The sequence below is a fragment of the Rhododendron vialii genome, chromosome 13a (assembly GCF_030253575.1).
Source record: "Rhododendron vialii isolate Sample 1 chromosome 13a, ASM3025357v1".
Lineage (NCBI taxonomy): Eukaryota > Viridiplantae > Streptophyta > Magnoliopsida > Ericales > Ericaceae > Rhododendron > Rhododendron vialii.
In genome coordinates, this window is record NC_080569.1 from 15,962,556 (window position 1) to 15,978,120 (window position 15,565).

General features: G+C 37.8%; 1 long non-coding RNA gene and 1 pseudogene across 1 annotated transcript; both read left to right on the top strand.

The window, feature by feature from the left end:
- The window catches only part of LOC131312995 (protein CHROMATIN REMODELING 5-like), a 38,753-nt pseudogene extending 36,402 nt beyond the window's left edge, over nt 1-2,351 (top strand).
- Nucleotides 2,352-4,258: 1,907 nt separating this feature from the next.
- On the top strand, nt 4,259-7,123 carry LOC131312996 (uncharacterized). The gene is made up of 5 exons (XR_009196040.1): nt 4,259-5,013; nt 5,265-5,418; nt 6,010-6,069; nt 6,218-6,318; nt 7,088-7,123. It is a non-coding gene; the product is annotated as an uncharacterized LOC131312996 (long non-coding RNA).
- The last annotated feature ends 8,442 nt before the right edge of the window (nt 7,124-15,565 follow it).

The window sequence follows — 15,565 nt, forward strand, 5'->3', positions numbered from 1 at the left end:
TCTAGCCTGAGTTGCAAAAGCTGCATCCAGTGGATTAGAGCCAATATCTTTCTGTTCGAGCACTGCCTGAGTCAAGCATCACTGTTTGTCTCGAAGGAGTTCACTCAAGCAAGTCTCCAATGATGGGGTGGGTGCCCTACTCATCAGATTTGAACGATTTGAATGGACAAGTTCAAATTCACGTCTCAGTTTCATGAGAAAGTTTCATGAGAAACTGATCTCTTTGAGTGATTTCATGCACTGCTTGAAGAGTCTTTAAACCCTCAATCGAAACATTAGCATAAACAAGCTCCTTATATTCAGCCCAAATATTAATGAACCCAGAATAATATTCTTAAATAGACATAGTCCCTTGGGAGTATTCAGATATGTCTAATTCAAGCTGAAATCTTCTAGCTGGGTTATCTTGATTGTAAATCTTCTTTAGATAAGCCAACATATCTTTTGCACAAGTATAAGAACGCAAATTGAGAACAATTTTGGAATCTACTGAGCTTAAAATCCAAGTGATTACCTTGGCATCATTACTTTCCCACTTTGCTTTTTCAGCATTTTGAGTTGGTTTAGGAATGGACTCATCTATGTGTCCCCATAATTCTTTCCCTTTCACAAACTTGCGAAATTGAAACTCCTAAGAAAAATAATTTTTCCCATCCATCTTGATGGACAAGATTTCTGATTTTTCTGACATTCTTAACCACAAAAGAAACTTTAAAAAATGACAGAAAAAAACCTAACTAACTTGAGTAGGATGATACCTCTAGAACAACTGATGACAGCAACACAAAACCAAGAATGGATTCTAAGATGCTTACACTTCTAAAAGCGAGACACCATAGCTAGGGCTCTGATACCATGACAAATCTATGAGGGAGTATATTTCTGGAAAACTGTGTTGTCATTTCCTTAGGAAGACCCTCTTCTTATACTCTTCATTATTCTATACAATAAATGTTTACAACTATCCAATCCCAAAGATTAAGCCATTTACCACTAATTCCCTAATCACAAGCAATCATACAAGTCAAAGATCCTACAACTGATTTGCTGGTCCTAAGCAATCAGACCATTAAAACAAATCATCTATTTTTGGTATGAGAATGATCTCCAGAAATTCAGCTTTGACAGATATTACAAATATGCTCTCTTGTTCTTTTGAGAGCTCATTTCTTTTTCTCTTCCTCAGAATGCTCAACAAATATATGGGCCATTTCTCATTGTCGTTCCATTATCTACTTTCTCAAATTGGGCTAAAGAATTCAGGAAGTGGCTTCGTTGACGTTGGAAATCGTGCAAGCCGAGAGGTGAGTTTTACCTTTTCGTGATGCCATAGTGAATCTAGGACTGATTAGGATTGACAGTGTAATGTCAATGATCTTTGAGTGACTAAACATTACAGGTATCTCGTCACTTTTTATTAGTCTATTACATGTATGTGTATGCGTGCTTTACATTCTTGGGGGTATGGGGCTGGTGATCTAGGTGTATTGTATACTTGATTTCTTCCTATTGTGGTGCTGTTGTGCTTGTTTATCACTATTTGCAATCAGGGCTTTGGTACTTTAAAAATCATCATGTATTTATTGTGCTGAACCTGCCATGACATGGAACTGGTTTGATTTCTTACGATTGGTTAAACATCTAACAAAACAGAAGTTTTCCTGCATCTCCACATAGGTTGAATGGAGCTGAGCCTGCCTTTTCATTGGCCTTGTTTCCATCCATCCATCCATAAACACATATATACATATCTGCAGATGTTTGTGTATATGTATATATGTTTTGGTTTGCTAATCAATCAATTATTTCTGAATGTTCTAAGTCATCACATCCTGATAATGTCCTTCTTTCTTCTTTCTTCTTAAAAGTATTTCCCCTGCTGCCACTGAATTTTGATGTTTTGAAATCATTGTTCTTATCTAATATCACATGAATCATGTAGTTTGGGTTGGTGTTAACTCCCTGTTCTTACAGTTTGCTACAATTGTTGCACGGGATGATGCTCTCTTGGCAGCCATCATAAGTGTCTTGCTTGTGATTAGTTTCTCTGAGGAGTATATGCTGGCTAATGTCCTTGGAACTAGAGATTATTGGACTCGGGCTTTTATGGGAATAGTTGCTATTCTGTGGGTTTAGAATCCTGTTGTACCCCCAGATTGTGTGAATGGATTGGTAAAAAGGTGACGGAATTTGAGATTGCTCAAGCTATTGTGATCCCCTACTAAAATTTGGAATGGAACTTTGGAGTCCACCATTGTTAGCAACTCTGGTAGTTAACACTTTTGTTTCCTCCATGGGTCACCCAGGCAACAGAAGGTATGGAGTTTTGGTGCGTGATAGTGCTGGTTTTGGGTTGTCTGTTTCATGCAAAACATTTGGTTGCCATCAGCGTTAGAACCAGAACTATGGTCCATATGGAAGGCATTGTTGCTACCTTGTATGGTCCTAGTAACAGATTCGCAGGAGGCCTTGGAGTTGATTCACAGTTGCAATTATAACTCCCCTAATTGTACTCTGAAAATTTGAACTCAGATGCGGTGAACATTTGTGTTGATCACTTAGTTAGGGAAACCTTGCACGAAAGCTCTGATATGCAAATTGTGACGTAAAAAGAAGGCAGTAGCTATGTCCCAAAATATTTGTAAAATTTCCCGTGTAGTATATTTAAAATGGAACGGTGGGAGTATTTGGGAACAAGCTTTTACTCTTTGAATCATTGGAGACTTGTCTATGTAAACGGATGAACACAATAGTTTAGGTTCTTGGAGTTTTGACTATTCTAAAATCTTAATTCGGTTTGACAAGGGGTTGTTCCGGTGAGAAGCGAACGATTGTGTATGTGCATGGATTTGTGCAGCCTCGTTAGGGTGGTTTCAGGGGACCTGTAATTTTTGTGGCTGCCTTTTTTAGAATGGTACGGATGTGATAAAGTCTCTGGTTGGTTTTGTTTCAGGTTATGAGTTGTGTCGATTTGGCCCATTTGGGCATGTATTCAAACATCCTATGAGTCATGTTGACTTGAAACTGTCCTCACACGTGTCTTTATTATTTTCTGTTTGACCCCATATTCAGAGTAGGCGACATTGTCCCTGTCCAAGTTGTCGTAGTCGCTCTATTGTTTTTTGTATCACATATCTTTAGGATTTTTGGATGTTATATCATGCATTTGAATGTTGCATAAGTGAATATCTTCTCTGTTGAACTTAATGTTTTGAAGAATATGAATTTATTTATGTCTTTGCCAAATTTCATTTATTGCAGGTTTGTCAGCAATATGAATTTTACAGTAATAATAAAGGTGGCAGGGGAGAGTGTGAGCCTAAGTGGTTGAATAAAACCAACAGATCAAAAAACTCTCTCTAGAAAGCAGAGCCCCCCTTTTTCTCTCAGCGTACAAAGAACGCCATCCCTCTCGGTGGGGGGTAGGCTGCTGCCTCCTCCCCCGCCACACCGACCACCCCACTGCCTGTAAAACCCATCTCCTTTCCATGAATAAGCACCCCTTAGTCCCCTCTACCGATTAGCTCGTTCGATTAGAGCGCGTTCCGCCTCCTCACCTCGGCCCTCTTCGCCGCCTCCCGAGGCCGTGTCTCTCCAGTCTCCTGCTGCTCCAGCGAGGACGCAGGCGAAGCTCCTCCATTTCAGCCACGCATGCTTTCTCTCAAACGCCCAGTCGTCCGGACCCCCCCTATTCCGATTGCCCCTTTACCCGTCCGTTCGGTTGGCCTTTTTCCAAAACCCGATCGGCCTCCCTCTCCTTATTTCCCCTTCTCGTCCGATCGGCCTCTTTTTCCTTTTTCTTCTTCCGACTGGCTCCCTTCGGATTCGCTCGACCTATGCGTGGCTGAGACTTGTTTTGGGTGTTTTTTTTGTTCGGTTTTATTGCAGGTGACTAGGGCCCCGTTCCAGAAACCTTCTTCAAAAATAAGTAGCTTATTTCACATTTTCAAACTTAAAAATAAAGTAAATGAAAAATAAATTTTCAATTTTTTTTGCATCGTATAAAAAATCTCATCGAGATCTTCCAAACAAGATCCATATTGCATATTTTTAGATTTCAATAAGCCCATAATTTTTGAGCTTGAAGTTGCCTTCTTTAAAAATAAGGACTTATTTTTAGTTCCGGAACGGAGCCTAGATTTCTCGAAGATTTCTCTGGTTTTGGCTCCCCGATGTGAGTCGGCCGCTGTTTCAATATGGGCGCAATCCGGCCAGCGGCATGGTCACTTTGGTTGGAATGGGTTCTGGTGGTGATTTTTATTTCGGCTTTGAATGATTTTGGTATCCATAGTGGAAGGCTTAAAATTTTGGCTACTCCAATCTTTGCTATTTTTATATATAGTTTAACTTAAAAAAATATTGTATTCAATTTAGGCTTTTGATTGGAAAGCTAGGTTTTGGGTATTTATATGGTGTTGACAAATTAGTTGCGAATGTTAGCTCTAAAATCCCTTTTGGAAATCCCTTTCGGATTAGGGGACTTAAAGTTCGAGTTGCCTGAGCAACGCTGTAGTTTTTGTAGTTTTTTACCATCTTCCTAATGAGTGTACAATAGTATCATGACAGCCAACTATAGATTGGAAAAGTGATTAGACAAGGAAGACATAACTCCACCTATAGTAGATTGGCTTATATTTGTTTTATTTTCTTTATATCACTTAAACGAATCTGAACTTCTTTATGGATGAGTGGCTCAGTCCTTTTTTAGTAAGAGCTGGCCAAGTATGCTAAGGGATTTAGCACCGCTGTTTTGAACTACCACCAGTTTGTGTAGAGTCCCCATCAGCATCTACGATGCTGCTGATATGATCTAGAGTTGTCTCACTTTGTCAATATGAAAATGTTAAGAGAACGCAAAATTGTTAAAGTTGCATTTAGTGATTTTTCAAACCATTTTTTCCCCTTTTTACATGAGAGTAACATCTTTTATTGCCATTTTTTGCAACATGTACAGTTTTGGACATTCTTTCTTTTTTTGGGGAGTGAAAATGGGAAGAAAAGAGGCTGAGTCGGGTGAGCAAATTCAGATTGTTTTGGTTCCTTTTGTATAAATCAACTTTATGGTAGTTTGATTCAATCATATGGTCTTACACAATTTATGGAATTGTATGATTTTTTTTTTTGGCTCAAATGGTTGTTTGAAGAATGATGCAATTGCAGAAAATTATTGTATCATATTTGTAGAGTAGCTAAATGTCTGGTTTTTATCAGTCTGTCTAACTCCTTAATTATTAGCGTTTGATTCAAGAATTGTTTGATTGAAGGTTGTATTTCATGCTCTCAAGTTTGCGACATCAATATTAGACTCGGTAACAAGTTTACGTAGAACATGGAGGTCGAAGGACCTTAGTTTTTCTCTTCATATCGAAGCGGAGGAGGGCAAGTTTCTGTATGGGATTAAGTCACGAATAGACTAAGGTAATAAACGAATAGAGAAAACTGCAGCCTCATCTCTTAGCTTCTTGATATGAAATCCTTTTTTTTTTTTTTTTTATCCAATTGATCAAGTAGCTAGAAGGAAGGAGGGGATTGAGAGACGATGGAGTTCGTTGGAATTAGGGGCCGCCGGAGATGTGGCTTGCCAGGGTTGGTCGGCTGGACATAGAGGTGCCAGAGTGGGGAGAGGTTGGTGGTAGTGGATTTTTTTTCATGCTTGTGTGAGGGAGGGACGGAGGGAGGGAGAGATTAGGTGTCAAGTGAGATAGAGAAAAAGGGAACAATTTGTCAAATTTTGTGTCAAAAATTGTGGGTGGAACCGGCCCTTATATATGTATTATAAATAAACAAATAATAATTAATTAAATATACACGGGGCGTGTCCCGCGTCGTGTCCGTATTCCCATTTTTTTAGAATTCATGTGTCCCTGTGTCCGTGTCCGTGTCCGCATCCATGTTTGTGTCCTTAGGTTACTGTGCACTCTCTTGTCTTTTCTTTATTTGTATATTATGTTGAACTTTGACTTAACTAACATATAGCTGGTTGGTATTTTTTATTTTTGTTGCTTGTAGCTTGTGACATGTCTAAGCAAGGCTTGTGGTGTTGCACATGATTCTGAGGTTGAAGAGCTGGTAAGATAAAGATACATGTATTCTTTAATGAAACTGCTTGCTTCCCCACAATCTGTGTTTTGTTTGACCGACACAACTGCCACTATTTGACTATTAAGCCCACCCTTTTTTTAGCACCTCCAGTTAAGCGTTTCATGAAAACATGTAGGCTTGACCTTTTTTGTTGACTCACTTGCATGAGGAAGAGGCAAATCAATCCGAGTATAGTAGGGAGGAGAAGCACAAGAGAGATTTTAAGCTTTCGTTAAGGTAACCGTGTCCAAGCATGATCCTTGTTTACTTCTCTCTCCAGATTTTAATTAGTTAAACGGGAGTTATTTTTCCAAATCTGATCTATATTTTGTGTTGCTGGTTCAAATCTTGTTATTGCAACTTGTGGAAGTTATCATAGACCTCCTTTTGTTCAGCTTTCCTCTCTACTTTGGCCATGTTATCTAATTTGAAAACTTGGTAGCTCAAAATAGTACTTGATCTAACTTTGGAGTTGATAATTCCTAGGATGGTTCACAAAGATGGCGCTATAAATAGCTGCCTTGAATTGGGTTATATGGCCTCTGTCTTTGCCCACTTAACCCAAAGTAATGACATTTTGTTGTGCTATGAAGTGGTTCCAACGTCAAACGAAATGCCGTTACATTAGGGTGACATATTTATGCTTCATCGTGATATTTGGGAATCAAGCGTGTTTGTGAATGAAGTTGTATGAATGTTTGAGTGGCTGTGGTTTTCCTACCCTCTTTTTATCTGATTGTGTGTGGAAGTTTGTCAGTTTGCAAATCGTGGAGCATGAGTGTGTTGCGACTAGGTATAGGATGACAATGCAATTGGTGCGAAACCATGTTGTTCCCTAGTGGCTAGTTATCACTATAAAGTATTGATCTGTCATTGTGGGACCTATATGCTTTTGGATTATGAGCTACTAAGTTTTGTTGTATTTTTTGTCATCTTTTCTTTAGTTTATGATGTTGCAAATGGTGCATTCATGAAAAGGGTCTTAAAATGTGAACTATAATTGTAGGAATACATGGAGGGAGCATTTTGTGGATGTAATCAAGTTTGAAGATCCGTACTGGTCACTACTCAGCCTTCGCTGGTAAGAGTGTGCTTTCTCGAATTGCATATCTCATGTTATTACTTTTATAATGTAGGCTATCATCTAGGATTGTTGTGTTTTGAGTTGTAGAAATTTATGTTGTTAGTCTTACTTATTCTTGGTAGTGTATTAGGGAATTTCTGTTGTATAAAAAAAAGAGAAAAAGAAGGTAGTGTACTAGTGTTAATAATGTCTTGTAGGTGGTGTCTAAAATCTATTCTTTAATCAGGGAGTGAGTCGCAATGCCACTCGGTTGGCACTGCCTCCTCAGAATCTGGGCATGGATTCAAACTTAATAAGATTATGCATTTAGGTTGAGTGTATGAGGTGCTCAACAATTTGTGAAGGCACCAGGTGAAGCTTGAGGAAAATGCTTGTTATAACCCTAAGAGCTAGAACAATGGTAGTTCTGATAATGGGAACATGAATGGGAACATAAATGTGGTATGCTCAATGGCTTAAATTATGGTATTGTATGGGTAGACTTGTACATGTTACAAAGTAGAATGTTCTTTCAAGCCAAACATCCATTTGAACTAACACTTATATAGTTATATTGCAAATTAGTTGTGTGCTAAACACATTTCTAGGAAGCACAATGACCAATGTTTTATATTTTGTGTGTGTGTGTATGTCACGCCCTCGATTTTCAACATAAATATAAAGGATTTTCATAAAGAAAACCTCACATTAATTTGTACGATAGCCCAAAATAATTTAACCTTTCCGTTTCCAAGAGATTACATCTTTGGCTCCGAGGCCCAAATCAACATAATTACCGAATGTCAAAAGAGAGTTAAGAACTTACAATATTCCTTAATCAAAAGATTTACAAAGAGTATTACAAAAACATCTTCCAAAAATAGATTTACAAAGATGGCTGAGTAACCCTTCAATGTTAGCTTTCAAAAGAATGTCCACATCCATGCACTCCAAACATGAAGCTATTGCCCTAGGTTAGTACTTGAAAGATAATGTAAGGCACTAGCCCAGTAGAAAGCTCTAATCTAACAATATATGCAGATGAAATGCAGGAACGGTCACAGAATGAAAGATGGCAACCAAAACTAATGGAAAGGGCAACAATAGTAATCCGATTCCAACCTTTCATTTTCAAAACCAATCATGTGTCTTACTGAACAAACTTTGAAAACACCATATGTGAAGACATGTCTCGTACGTGTGTCATGAGCCGAAGCTCTAACTGGGCCAATTAAAGGACCCCAATGTCCTCTGCTAGGCACTTTACCCATTTGGGATGTCCTGAAGTATCAAATACGAGTGTATAGCTCATGCCGGGCCAATTAAAGGACCCGTTGTCCTCTGCCAGGCACCTTACCCATTTGGGATGTCCTGAAGAGTTCTCGTCGTATCCGTAAAGTTTCAAAATCCCTTTGTCGTCATGTTCGTACCGTTCAAATTCAAACTTTTATATATAAAATGATTTTCGTGAGATCAAGTTCAAATGAGCATTAAGGTCATGGATACATTCAACAAAGTCACTAGGTACGAGTAATTGAGTTAAGGGATCATTCGGGAAGTGTTTGGATAGGTTGAAAGTGATTAGAAATCAAAACGGTGAAAAATGAAGCAAAACAGTGAAAGCTGGAGATAGACAACAGGTATCGATACCTAGCACAAAGGTATCGATACCATTTGGCCAAAATTGGTTCCAGACGCAAGGGTATCGATAACAATGATGAATGGTATCGATAACAAGTGATTTTCTGGGTTTTGAAGCACAAAGGTATCGATAACAATAGTGAAGGTATCAATAACAAAGGCTGTCGAGCAGAATTTCTCCAGATTTCAATGGGTTCCTCAACAACAACTATCTCAACAACAACAACAATGATCAAGGACACTCTTCAAGCTACAAGACACAAGTCATAAACATATATTGAAAGTTAGAGCTCTCTACCTCAAGATTGAAGAACGAATTTAAGTGATTTTCCAAGCCCTAGCTCCAAAGCTTGCAATCGAATGGGATACGCCTCCACCGAGCTTAATCCAACGAGAAACGAGCTCCAATATGAGTAGGAATGAAAGATTAGAGGTAGTTTTGTGTAGGTTTTGGGTGATTTGGGTGGAGTTTGAGTGAGAGTGAGAGTGAAAGATGGGAGCCGAGAGAGAGAGAGAGGAGGGAACGGGAGAGATGGAGAGAAGGGAAATAAATTCCCTACCTCTCACCCCACACACACATATATGTATATACACTTTACACACATCACACATTCACCCCTCAAGCACAACACTTAAACATTTTAACTCCAAATCTCAATATTTCGAATCAATTTCCTCCTTTTTTTTTCTTATAAAATATTTAAATAAATTTTACGAATTTGCGGGTCTTCACAATATACATACATACATGCATACATACATGTATGTAAACTTGCTTGGTTCAATTTTGGGTATGGTTGGGGGTTGCTTCCCATACCCTAACCATACCTAGTTTGGAATTTCATTTTAATACCAAAACCACACCATGGGTAGGGGAAGTGCATAAAAAGCACCCCATATGAGCAGATCGGTTTGGGGCCCCTTGTTTTGGGGGCAAATTGCCAATTCTATGACTCATCTTTAGATTTGGATAAAAAGAGTAGTTGTACGGTTTAGGTTCTCCTCTCTTGTGATTCAAGTTGTATTTTTTTTTGAATTGTGTTTTGCCATTTTTTTCCATAGTTTCTTTAGTGTGGTGGATTTTTTGTACTTCACAATTATTGCTCGAATAATTTTGCTTAGTAAAAATTGTTACAATCTTGTTATCACAGCTTTTCTAAAGAATTTCGCTATTCTCTAATTTATTTTCCTCGTTTCTTTGTTCTTCGGTTGACATTTATGTATTTTACGCTCAAATCTATGAACTTGTTATTAGCTTGATTTTAGAAGGGGATTTGCATGTTCTATGTGGTTGTTGCCTTCCTATTTTTAATTATCCGTGTTTCAAATTGATGATCGTAGGAGAATGGTGAACTTGGTCATATCGGTACTGTAGTTGCGTAAAATATAATAGTACGTAGGACAATTGGAATTTTGAATATCCTTGGGAACAGTTCCCTTTCATTTGGAGATGGTAGCTAATGAAAATGCTTGCCTTTGTTACAATATTCATGCTATTATTGGGTGTTAGCGGTATGATAGATCAACATCTACAATAGTTATTAGCCATTTTTTTATGCCTATATGTGCGTGCTAATATACTCACAGATATGAGGCCAATCTTTAAAGTGGAAGCCCCTATTTATTCAACACCATCGGTGAGTTTTTTGTGTTGACTTTCCTGGCGAATTCTATCCTTGATTTATTCTATATCTATGATAACTTTCCAAAGGGTATTTCAAAAACAAAATTTCTTGTCCATAGATATTACTATTAGCCTGTAAGACGTTCATGGACAATTCTTCCTAGAGCATTGTTACTTTATAGAGTCGCTATATTAGTATCTCTCATGCAGAACATGAGTGGTAATGATCAATGACAAATTTGTTTTATGAGATACTTGAATTTACCTCAGACCTTTGGGAACTGATTAAGTGCTTCTTTTGTATATTTATATGCACCATTAAGGAGTTTGTTACCATCATATTGTGGAGATGGAACAAAGCCATGTTAAAAAAATTAACCTTCTTGGAAGTTGATGTTTTACAAGGGTGATATTAGCCTTAAATATAGCTTTAAGATTTGAAATTTTGCAAGAAACCATAGCTACAGTTAAGCTCATGGATTTAAGTAGGAAATAATAGACAATCATTTTGAATCTGAAGTCTTAAAGGTTATTTTGATCTCTTTATTTTATGAAAGTCTAATAATATCTTTGCTATGGCTTTTGTTCAAATTCTATTTTTGTCTTGTTTTTCTATGGAAAAGGGGATGAATCCTTAGGGGAAAATGATATATGTCACCATATTCATTTGCCATTTTTTCAACCTGCAATGTGTATTAATACACCTCACTTCATGTGTACATGTGGGATCCTCTGCATCCCAAAAGTATTACGTGGCATGTTAGAAGCCAAATAGGAGGTGAACAAATTTGGTATAATCTAATGGTCATATATAGTAGTCCTGATCCTCATATGACATCTAATAAATGTCAGTTGTATCTTCGTTCAACTGTTTTGTGGAGTTTATTGGTAATTGGAAAGAATAGTTACTTCCTGAGAGCATCAAGTGACAAACACTTCTAGGTTTGCAACTACAACTCAGACTTGAATAGATGGTTGGATTCTCCTACTCTCACAGCCAAACCAGTGTACTCATCCAAGGTATGACACAATATATGTTTCAATGGCTTGTATTGCATTCAAAAGGACTATGTTTTCAAGTTACCTATCAAAAGGTATGTTGAAATTAGTCGTTCTTGGTATTTCTGCTTATCAACGGGTGTAGCTTCTAGTTCTCTCTGTTGCAATTCTTACTTTAGTTTTTCTAATTTTGGTTCTCTTTGATACTACTGCATAATCAATTAAGAATATTCTTGCAAGATTTATAGTTATATTCCTTGTTATTACTTCATTTAATACTGTTACTTTTAGGATACAACTATTTTTGAGTTGTCTCATTCAACCTTCAGTTATTTTCTTCTTTTAAGGTAACTATTATTTTGAATCAACTCCTAACAACACATTCTTGCTTAGAGTATCTCCAACCGGCCACTTCAAAAGCGACGTGGAGGCTCAACAGAAATATTTGGGGTTAAATACCTAGACACAAGTTTACCTCTTTGTCTTGCTCACCCCCTCTTAGAATTTCGCCAACGAAGAGACCCCCCCCCCCCCCCCCCCCCCCATTAACGTTTTCATTTGGAGGACCTAACTCCGTTTGATGGAAAGAATGAAAAGACTAATTTGCCCTTTTAGGTAATATACCACAGTAGACCACCTACACGCTCCATTTCTTTGCCTACTACTCTCCACTGCCGCCCATCACCACGGCTAAACACCACCACTGAACACCACAATCACCCCATTGACCACCATCACGCTATTTCTATTCTGAGAATTGCGGACTTGAAATCGAAATATGGAGGATTGGAACGGGGTTTACGGGACAAAAAAACTCTAATGAGTGGATCTCAGCGTTGGCGAATTTCTAAGAGGGGGAGAGCGAGACAAAGAGATAAACTTCAAGGGGTGTCTAGTATTTAAGCCAATTATTTGGTAGCAAGTTCCAGTCCAACCCATGGACTCAAATCCACATGGATTTGAGGAAAGCAAGCGCCTACCAATTTTGAAGCCAAAATTCACCCAATGCCAAATTTTCTTTTGTTCCAAATTTTGACTGATGGGAATAATTCTAGACGTTTCAAATAAATAGAATTTTGCATAAGGGATGGGGAGGAGGTTTTGATGTCAAATTGGAGATGCCAAAATGCCACATATGCCTTCAGAAAAGAAAAGAAAAAGTTGCCAAAATGCCACTTTGTTAAGGTTTTTGAAATGTTGTCTTCATCAGTTAAGATCCCCTTGAAATTTTGTGGATGGTAGAATCCAATACCAAATGGCATAAGAAGGGCTGTTTTGAAAGCAATAGCATAGAAACAAAATTAGTGCCTATTGAATTTAGAATTGATCACTTCTTTTAGACTGCTTGCTCTTGCTTTTTTTATTCTCCTTCTTTTAAAAGATCTCGCACAATTATTTTTTCTCCTCTTTGGTTACTCGTGTTCCTATTTTACTTGTTTTTTTCCTACTATAATATCTTTACTTAATGTTCTTCTAACAAATAAACCTCGTTCATTTTGGTGGAGATATATGGAACATCTTATGTGATGCCAACATATTTGAATCCAATCTTTGAAATGATTTGGCTTTGATTGCATTTTGCCTTTACTAATGCAGGTTGCACAACCTTCTTGCTACGATGACATCTCCATCTTAAATAAACTCTCCTCTATGTACTCTTGTTGCTACTTTCTTCATTCCTAATCCACCTCTTTTGAGCGGGTGTGCAAATATTTGGGAGCTTGTGCTCTTGTTACTTGCTTTCTATCTTCTTGCTTTCATGAAGTCAAGGTTCGAAAGGGTCTCTCTGTTTTGTCTTTTGTTTTAGGTTCTCATTTCCCTTGCACTTCTCTCAGGCTCACAACAAAACTCACTCACCAAAAGGTCCAAACAACCCCTCTAGAATAGAAGGTGAGCTATCTTTCAATTTTTTTTGGCTTCTTTTTGTTGTTCTTTTATGGATGAAAGTTTGGGCTCACAAAGACACTGGCTAATTATGGATTTTTTTTCGTCAGTTTAATTTTTCGATAGAATCTTGTGGGTGCTCTTTGACTGTCATGTTTATCGTAAAAGGCATTTCCTTTTCCTTTCACACCAAGAATTACAAAGAAGAGAACGAGGAATCAAATTTGTTGTTTGGATCAAAATAAGAAACATTTTGGTTAAACCTCACCTCTGGTCAGGGGTTCGATTCCCTACCGGGTGAGTACCCTGATAGTAAGTGGGGGGCCGTGACTGGTGTGGCCGCGCTAGTTCTCCCTGAGATTTGGGTTGTGCAGTTGGATCCAATTGTGGCTCGGCTGAGGGCTGTTCCTCGGTTATCAAAAAAAAAAAAAGAAAAAGAAAAACTGTGGCCAAGTGAGAAAGAAACATTGTGTCATCTCTGGTCTTATTGAAGTTGCAAAACAAGTTGAGCCAGAGTTGAAGTTTTGTATTTTTTTGTTTCTTCCTTTACATTGAAACTAAAAACAATAGTATCCTTTTTTTTCTTTTGGCTTAAAATATGTCTAAAAGATATTGAAGCTGGAAATATACCTCAGCTGAAGTTCTTAAGTTCCCCCTTTTCATCCAAACAAAGCAAAGGAAAAAGAAAATTTAACAAGGAATCCAAAATACAATTGAAGAGCGGCTGTGTGATTGTAGAATCACAAAGATACAATGTCTAAACTTATAAACCAAAATTTAGTGGTATGTAATCTAGATCTATGTTCTATGTGCTATATTCAGCTGGTTTTTTTTTTTTTCTTTTTTGCTTTTGTTATTCGCTTAACTATTTTCGTAATGAGTCACACATGAGTTGTCTAAGTCCATTATGGAAAAAATTTCAAAATACCTCCAAAACTTTGACCTCAATGTCTAATAGACACCCAAACTTTGTTAAACTTTAATTTCACGCCCAAACTATTGAACCGTTATTCAATTAGGCTTTTCCCTTCCAATTCCATTAAATTGTTGAGAGATTTTGCTGAGATGGATTATCGTCTCCGTTAGAGGAGAAGTTAGAAAATGACAAAGCTTGATTTGGGAAAAAACTCATCAACACAAACAAATTTAAGACTAAACCACACCCAATGAAACAAATTAAGACCTAAACCATACCTAATTCAAGTGGTTCAAAGATTCAAAAAAGAAGAAAAAACCAAATGCAAGACATGACTCTTATTAGCTATGAAGCACGGGTACTTCAGAAATGTCGCCGTACCCGTACCGGGTACGAGTACGGGTACGGCGCCGGTACGGCAAAAACGTACCGGGTACGGCAAAATTTGATCGGGTACTTTTGATAATTTTGGGTACGGCATGGGTACGTTTTAGCCCAAAATGATTTTTTTTTTCAAAATTTCAGGGATTTTTTTGTAAATAATTATAAAATATGGGCTTATTGTGTAATTTTTTGTATTTTATATACACATACACGTTTACTGAGTCACTGAGAGAGGCAGCGGTCTAGGGCTCCAAATCGGATCAGAAGACGTAAGTTCTCTCTCTTTTATATACACATACACGTTTACACTGAGTCAATGTTTGTAAGTACTGTTGGTATGTAAGGAACAAGGAACTCGTCTAGCTTTGATCTAGGCACGTTGAACTTGATGTATGGACTTCGAACTTTTATCTATGTTACATTTTGTTGGTAAAATGGGTTTATATTTCATTTAAAGCAATAAAAAATAAAAAAAAATTATATATCTATTCGCCGTACCCCCGCCGTACCCGTACCCTACTTTTTTGGGGTTTTGCCGTTTCCCGTACCGGTACCGCGTACCGGTACCCGTGCTCCATAGCTTCTTAGAGATCCAACATTCCTCCACTTTTTAAGCACTTTGATTCTCGATTCCCATGCTTCCAAAATTCCCACCTCGTTCCCACTCGTTGAGCCATTCGAGTCGCACCTAATTCATGCCCACCGATTTTGACGTCTTGACCGATTTCCATCTCATGAACAATGATGGTTCAATTTTGATTTTCCCCAAACGCAAGTCGAGCCCAATTTCTCAATTCATCAATTGAAAAAAGGTATTGCATTGATGGAGATTTTTGTGGGTTTTTTTCAGTGGAACTTGTGATAGGAATACCTAGAAGGTGAGATTCATTTGAATCTCATGAGAGAGAGGTCAGGCTAAAAGAAACATGAAAGGAAACACTTCCAATCTTACTATCCGTTCTTTGTCCCTACT